The sequence below is a fragment of the Scaptodrosophila lebanonensis genome, unplaced genomic scaffold (assembly GCF_003285725.1).
Source record: "Scaptodrosophila lebanonensis strain 11010-0011.00,11010-0021.00 unplaced genomic scaffold, SlebRS2 tig00000080-arrow-pilon, whole genome shotgun sequence".
NCBI classification, from domain to species: domain Eukaryota; kingdom Metazoa; phylum Arthropoda; class Insecta; order Diptera; family Drosophilidae; genus Scaptodrosophila; species Scaptodrosophila lebanonensis.
In genome coordinates this window covers 4,029,719-4,039,123 of record NW_022060561.1, presented here as the reverse complement: position 1 = coordinate 4,039,123, position 9,405 = coordinate 4,029,719, and positions in this window count along the sequence as shown.

The window sequence follows — 9,405 nt, the reverse complement described above, 5'->3', positions numbered from 1 at the left end:
TCAGGAAAACATGTAACGCTAAAACCTAATTCGGCGGTTTTCCCATTATCACTGTCCACTTTAGAAGGCGTTTAAATTAACCCCGAAAGTAATTATTTTGCGACTGGCCGTAAGCACAGGGTCCGCCGGCGTATACATCCGCGCATCAACTGCTGGGCTTAGAGTTCTCGGGTCCGCCAGTGAGTACGAAAATAGTTCGTTTTTTCGGACAAGAATTTAAGAGCGGCTTAATAAATAGCTCCAGACGTAGTAGAATGCATCGTACATAGGTATATGCATAGGTATATAGGCTCCAGACTTAGTGCCGAATCTAAATGTGAGCGAACAGAAAAACGGCAACTAAGTAATAGGCACAGAAAAACAAGCCTGAAATTAAAATATTTACCCTGTTCGGCATCAACTTAAGAAGAATTCCTTTGCCAACGCAAATGGCATCCACGCCAAAAAACAGAAAATAGGCAATAGCTCTAACTTGCACTTAACACAGGCGTTCACTTCTATACCAACATTTGTAGTTTCTTTTTTTTCCTTAACAAAAGTTGTTTTTTTTTTTCTTTTAAATTTGTTGCACGGGAGCAATTATTTCTTGCCCAAATTAAAATTTTAATGCAAGCACATTTATTTTTGCTATGCGAAAAAGTACGTCTGTTCCGTTCGGCGGTTCAAAGAAAAAGAAAGTGGCTAGTTCCAACCTAGGCTCATTAGCCCTTCCACGGAAGTGGTTGAGGTGGCAGTTGTCAAAAGAAAGGTGCAAGGAGAACACTGACATTGACAATTCAGCCAAAAGAAAGTGTTGAGCACTCTCCAAAGGGTCCGTGAATAGCAAAACGACAACCAACCCAACTTCACTTGGCAATTATAATGAAAATCTTGAGCGGTTGTGGTGGTGTTTTATTATCTATAAAGTAGTTTTGTTTTACAAATTATATATTTTTACGCGCTTACATACCAATCCTTTCCCTTCATCTTGAATACTGACGCGATAGTTCGATAATTAATTCTAAACTAATGATCGAATATTACAGAGTTTCATAAACAACTAATCGGCAAGTACTTTCAAATTCAAATTAAAACCAGTACAAATTCAAACTAAAATTAATTTGTAACATTCCGGCCCCCGTGAATCGACAAAGGCGGAGCCGGAGATTCACCAAAAACGTCGAGGACTGCCAGCTTAGATGCTGGTCTTTGAAGCGTTGTAGTTCCCGTCTTCACTGAAGCGCTGCGTACTTGTCCATCTCGAGCTAGTTGCACTGCAGTTACTCTACCTCGCTTCCACTGGCTTCGGCTTTCAGACTCATCGCAGATGATTACGATGTCTCCAACTTTAATTGGTTCCACGCGTTGAAACCACTTGGTTCGGCGAGTCAATGTTGGCAGGTATTCTAAAATCCATCGCTTCCAAAATGTCTGTTTCAGCTGTTGTCGTATTTGCCATTGTTTTCTCAAGCATTGCCGCTCGTCAATATGCGGCGTTTGAATTAGGTTAGGGCAACCAATTAAAAAATGATTAGGAGTGAGAGGTTCTGCTTCGGAATCTTCAATAGGAATATGTGTTAATGGCCGAGAATTAATCAAGTTTTCAGCTTCTATTAATAAGCTCTGCAAAGTCTCAACTTGCGGTACCTTTTGTTTCAATGTAAATGCTAGTACCCTTTTAACACTGCGCACCATGCGCTCCCAAGCACCGCCAGCAGCAGGATTACCAGGTGAATTAAACTCCCATTCAATGCCGCGCCGGCCACACTCTGATGACATCCCATTCACGGCTTCAATCCAGTGTATTTTGCTTGCACCAATAAAGTTTGTTCCCTGGTCGCTTCTAATTTTCTGCGGTAAGCCTCTGCGGCAACAAAAATTTTGCAAACAAATAATAGCAGAGTCCGATGAGAGATCCTTAGCGAGTTCCAAATGTATTGCTCTAGTGGTCATACAGGTGAACAAAGCAACCCAGCGTTTCTCTTGACGTCTTCCAATAGCAACCAACAAAGGACCAAAATAATCTAATCCAGTATACGTAAAGGCTCTTACATATGGTGAAAGTCGATCTATGGGCAGCTGACCCATCAATGGTGGCTTCGGACATATGTACGTATTTTTGCAAACTTGGCAACTTGACTTTACTTTATTGACCAAGGCTCTAACAGATGGTATCCAAAATTTTGTTCTTATATTTGATATTATAGTTTCCATATTCTGATGCTTACATTGTTCGTGAAAGTGCTGTGCAATTAAATATGTCAACTTATGATTCTTTGGCAATATCAAAGGTCTTTTTACATTGTCATCCACGCAGTTGGCATTGTTAATTCGACCGGATACACGCATAACTCCATCTTCGTCCATTACTGGGGTTAGGCAAACTATTTTACTGGCTTTTGGTACGGATTGTCCGTTCTGAAGTGCGGCTACTTCGGCTCTGAAACAATGACGCTGAACCAGGCGGCATAAAAGCTTTTCAGAAAGGTGTAATTCTCTTGCTGATAATATCAACGATGTCTGAAGACATGCTGAAGTTTTTCCAATTCTGTTTTTGAACGTGTCCACGACTCTAAGAACATAGGCGTACACTCTTATTAGCTTTTCGTATTTAGATGTTTTTTCAATTAAACTAAATATTGGACCATTCTCTTCTACGGTCGAAAACAAGAATTTTATTCGTTGTTCATTTTGTTGATCGTACTGCTTTATGTTCTCGTTTAAAACAGGCCATCTTTCGCTGTCGTTTCTTAGGAATAAAGGTCCTTCTAGCCATTTCTTTGATTTTACATTCGAGTCCATACGAGTGGCAACATCAGCAGGGTTTTGCGATCCAGGTATCCATTTCCATTGGCGTGCTTCAGTGCTGTCCAATATTTCTGATATGCGATGAGCGACAAATTGTTTATAACGGCGGCTGTCTGACTGAATCCAATTGATAACTGTTTTTGAATCGGACCATAAAAAGACTTCGTCTGGTTTTATGTCGTGGCTGTTGACAATAGCATCTTTAAGGCGAACTCCCAATACGGCTGCCTGAAGTTCTAATCGAGGAATAGATAGCTGCTTTAAAGGGCTACAGTTTGCTTTACCTAAAACGAAGGCAACTGTTACTTCGTCACAATATTCAATCCTCCAGTAAGCAACGGCGGCATAGGCTTCTTCGCTGGCGTCAACAAAAATATGCAGTTGTATTATGCAATTATTTTCCAAAAACTTCGAGTGATAACATCTGGGTATTCGTATTGAGTTTACTACGTTAATCATTGTATACCAATTATTCCATAAATTTTTTAGTTGATCGGGTATAACCTGGTCCCACTGCGTCTTAGAGCGCCACAGCTCTTGTATAAGTAATTTTCCTTTTATAACATAGTGTGCGATAAATCCAAATGGGTCAAAAATAGACATAATAATAGACAGTACCTGTCTCTTTGTGGGATATGATTTCATTTTAACGACTGATTCGGGTATTTTGTTAAATTTAAGAACAAAGCAAAATATATCGTCTTTTGCATTCCAGTGTAAGCCCAAAATCTTTTCAGTAATTGGCTTACATTGATTAAGGTCTGTTAGGTTTGCTAGCTGTGGTATATTTTTGTTATTTAACAAATGCATTAATTGTTCTGAGTTTGAAACGAAACCACGAAGCTCGAAGTTAGCATTTTCGTGAATTTCAATAACCTTTTTTACAACGGAATAAGCTTCATGTATATTACTAAAGCTATCAACATAGTCATCAACATAATGGCGTTCTATTATGGCTTGCACGGCTCTACTGTTTTTATCTAAATAGGTTTTGGCATTTGTGTTTTTAACATACTGCGCTGAACAAGGCGAACTGGCTGATCCAAAAATCATTACTTGCATAACGTATGTGCTAGGTGTGCTGACATTACTATCTCTCCACAGAAATCTTTGCGAATCCTGGTCCTTTTTTCGAATGGCGATCTGATGGAACATCTCCTTGATGTCTCCACATATGCCAATGCTTCCTTCGCGAAATTTCATTAAAATTGTTGGTAACGGTACGGGTTGGTAAGCGTCTGGTCCTTTCATTAAGTTCGTATTAAGAGACACTCCATTCATCATAGCAGCGGCGTCAAACACGAGACGAAGCTTGTTGTTTTTATTTGCGTTGCAGACGGCAAAATGTGGAAGGTACCATGTTCTGTGTCCTCTTTGTCTTTCTTCTTCTGGTAAAAGCTTGCGTACATATCCTTTTTTCAAGTAGTCCGATATCTTTTCCGTGTACCACTTCTTAAGCGCATTGTCATTATTCATTTTCTTTTCCATAGCTTCTAGGCGCTTCAATGCCATCTCATAGTTGTTTGGCATTTCAATATTATCTTCTTTCCATAATAATCCGGTTTCATAGTAATTTTCTATTTTCTTCGTTGTAACTTCTAAAATTTCTTCGGCTCTAATATCAGCATTAGATTTAACGGGCTTAAACGATTTTACCCCAAAGCTTTCTATATTCAAGTATTCGTTCATCAGTTCTTGCAGCTCTGTAGAAATGTCATTTTCGTTTACTAAGTGGCATACGATTTCTCCACCTTTTGATTCGTTAGAACCAAAAAGTGTCCAGCCCAGTTTTGTTTTGTGTACGGCAAAATTGTTATTAAGATTTATGACCTTCTCCGGCCTTATCAACGTTGTATGTGGCATTCCAATTAACATTTTAGGGGCGGCGTCAGTGTAATTCTCAATTGGTAAGTTTCTCAAAGATAAGAAATGAGAGTAAAATTTATTTAAGTTCAGGCTCTGTTTTGGCAAAAGCAAATTGTTTATTGTGCGAACATTTTTCAAGTTGTAGGATATAGGCCCACAGCTTATACCTCTGATTTCTATATTAACTTGTTCCGACATTTCGCTTACGGATTTGTCACCAATCCACTTTAGCGTCATTAGGCTTTTATTTCCTTTAGCTCCTATTAATTTAGCGACGTCATTCTCAATCAGGGAAATAGTTGATCCTTCATCAATGAATGCAATAATTTCGCATGTACCTTTTGGACCCGAAACACTTACAGGCAGAAACTTAAGAAGCGTTTTATCGGGCAAGTCTTTTTCGACGACCGTTGTAATAACAACACTGGCTTCTGATTTTGGTTCCTCGGATATAGTTGTAGGATGTATTTTCCTTTTACCTTGCATCGCGGCGTTATAATGTAGCAAACGATTATGTGGTTTAGTACAAGAGTCGATATTACAATCTCTTCGGCGTGAACAATTTTGTAGTGAGTGGCCTAGACTTAGGCAACAAAAGCACAATCGGTTCTTTTTGACAAATTCCCATCTATCGGCCAATTCTTTTTGGCGAAAGACATTACATTTATAGAGTTGATGCTCGGCGTTACATAGGAGACACTTTTGAGACTTCGTGTTATTTTCATATAAAGTGAATGTTTGCTTTGGTTCAGGTCTTTTCTCTCGCAATTCATTCGTTTGAACTTTGACGGTTGTTGCTTCTAATGCAATTGTTAAGTATTTCGCAACTTGTTGCAGCCAATCTGAGAAATTCCTTACTGTTGGGTATATCAATCCTTTTTCTGTCGTATATTTTGCCCACTCCTCTCTTTTAGACATAGGCAGTTTACTAACCAACTCGTCAATGAGAGTTGGATTACTTAAATGCGGCATAGCATTACAATTTTCTAAAAATGCTGTCAAGTTCGCGGCTAATACACTAAATTCAATTAAGTCATTTATTTTATTATATTTTACTGTCGGAAAGGCACGAACTTTGGCAATTTGGCTTCGGATTAAAATTTCAGGGCGACCATAATACTGATTCAAAGTGGCAATAACGATTTCGACATTCTCAGAGTGTATAAGCAAAGACGAAACTATATTCCGGGCAGCACCTACAAGAGCTTTTTGAAGGCGCGTCAAGTTTTCCAAATTAGTGTATTTGTATGCTTTCGATGTTTCTTTATAGGCTACGTAAAACATAGGCCACTGTTCTGGTGTTCCAGAAAACTCAGGCAAATCCTGTAGTTTACGTAAGTAAGGTTGACTGTGTGAGTTGTGTTCATAATTATTATTCTGTGATGACGAAGATGTATACGGAGACCTCGGCGGGATATGAGGGACAGGTTGCAACGAATGCGGCAAAAAATTCGTTGCTTGTAGAGGCGTATAATCTGACGGTGGCGGCATAGCATTTTGTTTTGGCGGCGGCGGCATTGTAATGGTATTATATGGTTCGTTATTTCTAACTACATGCTGCTGGCTTTTTAATTGCTTTTCTGGGAAAATGTTATGATCTACTAAGGGCATTACATTTTGAAACATACCTTTACTTTCGGCATCATTACGGTTCAGTTTTTCTTCTAGGGACTTACTCAGCTCATCATTACGCTTGAGCACCTCTGTGAACTTCTTTTCCAAGTCCAGAACCTTTTGCTGTAGTTGCTCAACCTTGCAGGGGGCAACCACGGTAGCGTCGAGCTCATCTTCATTGTCTGACCTTTGAGACATGTTGTTTTCAAGTCCTAAACGGACTGGCGGCTTTCCTTTAGTTGTTCGATGACTGACTCTTGGCATAAGAGTCGATGTGCGGCGGGCAATGCACAAAACTTTTTCACCACTGCTTATATATCCACCACTGTGCGGCAGGCAATTCACTGTGCACGTAGATATATTTGGTAGACTCCGATATTTACGTGACTTCTTCAGGTTTCCTTAATCGTGCGGCGGCGATGCACATTCCTGAATTAGTCCAATACTGGGCGGCAGACAATGCCCAAAAAACAAACTCCAAACAGCGCGGCGACAGGTGCACTAGATCGGCGTCTCCCAAGATGGCGGCGATTGATAATAAAAAATGTTGAGCACTCTCCAAAGGGTCCGTGAATAGCAAAACGACAACCAACCCAACTTCACTTGGCAATTATAATGAAAATCTTGAGCGGTTGTGGTGGTGTTTTATTATCTATAAAGTAGTTTTGTTTTACAAATTATATATTTTTACGCGCTTACATACCAATCCTTTCCCTTCGTCTTGAATACTGACGCGATAGTTCGATAATTAATTCTAAACTAATGATCGAATATTACAGAGTTTCATAAACAACTAATCGGCAAGTACTTTCAAATTCAAATTAAAACCAGTACAAATTCAAACTAAAATTAATTTGTAACAGAAAGGAAAAGAGAAATGAACCTTGCCACGACCATAGATGGCGCTCGTATGCAACTAATCTACTACTAAGAGTAACCATAGATTCTACTACTAAATGTAAAACCGAATCTACTACTAAATATAAAGGCAAAAAAAAAAAAATAAATAATAAAATTTTACTACAAAATAAAAATAAATAAAAGCAAAGTTATTAATATTTGCGACAAGCGCTCCTACAGGTTGGGGCCACTAAGAGTACCTACACAAGCAGAAAATATCGTTGAAGCTTTAAAGCATTGGCAGTCGTCAGCCAAATGGACAAATCCGCTTAGCACAACCTTTTTGTTTAGCCTCAGCGTCTTTGCTGACTCCTAACATTTCATTATCAAAGCACAGAAACTGTAAACTTATATGACGGTAGTCTGTAATCTGCAGTTGATATTTTGTTATGGCAAAAACTTCGTGGCAGTAGAAAGTTTTTTATACTTGAATTGTATTTCTCCTCTTCTCGTGTGCGTACAAAGTTTGAGGTGTAGACTTGTCATTACGTATACGCAATGAGAATAAAACTGTATGTGTACGTGTAAGGAAGTATCTACGAGGCTTTGAGTCTGATATGGGCTCCAGAATTGGCAAAATTCGGCGTTTTTTGATGTGCAAAGTAAATGTTGACTGTGAGAAATGTAAATTCCTTTAAAAAGAGGTTTTCGCTTAGAATTATTTGTAAAATTCATGTAACGGTTATGTCTCCAAAAATAGATAGAGTACTAAGATACTCATATTTAAAATTTAAAACAATTCGGACTTTTATTAAAATGGTAACAAAACGTTCATAACGTGTGCGCAATTTTTATATTATTTTGCATGACATTTGTTTTCATATTATATTTCGCACTTTTCAAACTAAAAATGGATAACTAAACTAACTAACTAATTGGGAGGCAACATAATACTTTTTTTTTTGTGAGATGTACAAGCTAGCTCATATAATGTTATACTCAGTAACACTTTTCAGCAGAATTAATTAACTTGAAAATTTGTGTTGCTCTGTAAAACAATATATATATTAAATAAAAGCATTTTTTTAATTAAAAAAGAAGAATAATTGTATATCAAAACATGGAAGCAAAATGCTTAAAGTCTGTTTGCTATTTTAAAACAAAGGCTTAACAAATTAAAATTTGCTTAAGGACCACAAATAACTTACTATTTTTTTTTTTAAACTTTTTTGTGTAACTAACTAGGAGATAAAAAGTTATGCCACAACGAATTAATACCTCCTCATAATTTGTAACAAAGCAGTTGATTAAAAGAAAAGCATTCGATATATTTGTGCAAGGCGATTGCAATGATAAATAAAACAGGAGGGGGAATTAAAGAGGGACGTCTTATTTATTTACGCAAGCGAATTGCTCAAGGCACGAGCTAGTGCGAGATCAAGGAAACAGCTGATAGGGTTGCCAGAGCTGTTGTGTTCCTTGCTATTCTACTACATATTATACATTAGTATTTGTGAAATTGATGATAAATACAAGTAGTAATTGGCTAATCTTCAGTCAAAACTAATTGTTTACACTCACATCGTTAAAGGCATAATAATCTAAGTATTATTGTGTATGTTGCAATGAAACACATTGAGGCACTTAACAAAGCTTCAATTAGTCATAATCAATGGTGTTTGTATGTCTTACAGTTATAAGTTTAAACAAAGCATGCACGCGCAGCCGAATCAGAACAATAGACTTATGCGAGTACTCGCACATACCCGTATATAGTATGCACCGCAAAGTGCAGCCAATGTGGCTACAATGGCTGTGAAAGCCAACGCCAACGCCATCTCCAGCCGAGAATTGCTCGCGGCCATTGTTGCCATGGAAAATGCAGCTTACGCCATTGAATTGAATTGCATGGCACGCAGAAGGCCGCCGGCTGGACGCCTGATAATGGCAAAGTGGACATTGATGATGATGACAATAATGGTGATGGCTTTATTTACAAATACAATTTGCTGGCTATGGCATGCCCGCAGACGATTCAACTAATAGCCAATAGTTGTGATTACTTGTTAGACGATTTAGACAAACAATGTTTGGAAATAAAAGCGCAGAAGTTGAATCGAAAGGTTAACTTACGTATGGCAACGTGAGGTCTTTGATACATTTGTGTGTAATCTGCCACGCCTGCACTTATCAGCCATCAACAGATTGTTTGTTATTCGCTGGCCATAAAATCTGGCCATAAATCAGGTGAGCCAGCTTATTGAAAAGTGTAGATAAAGCAGCAACAGCTTCTTGCCT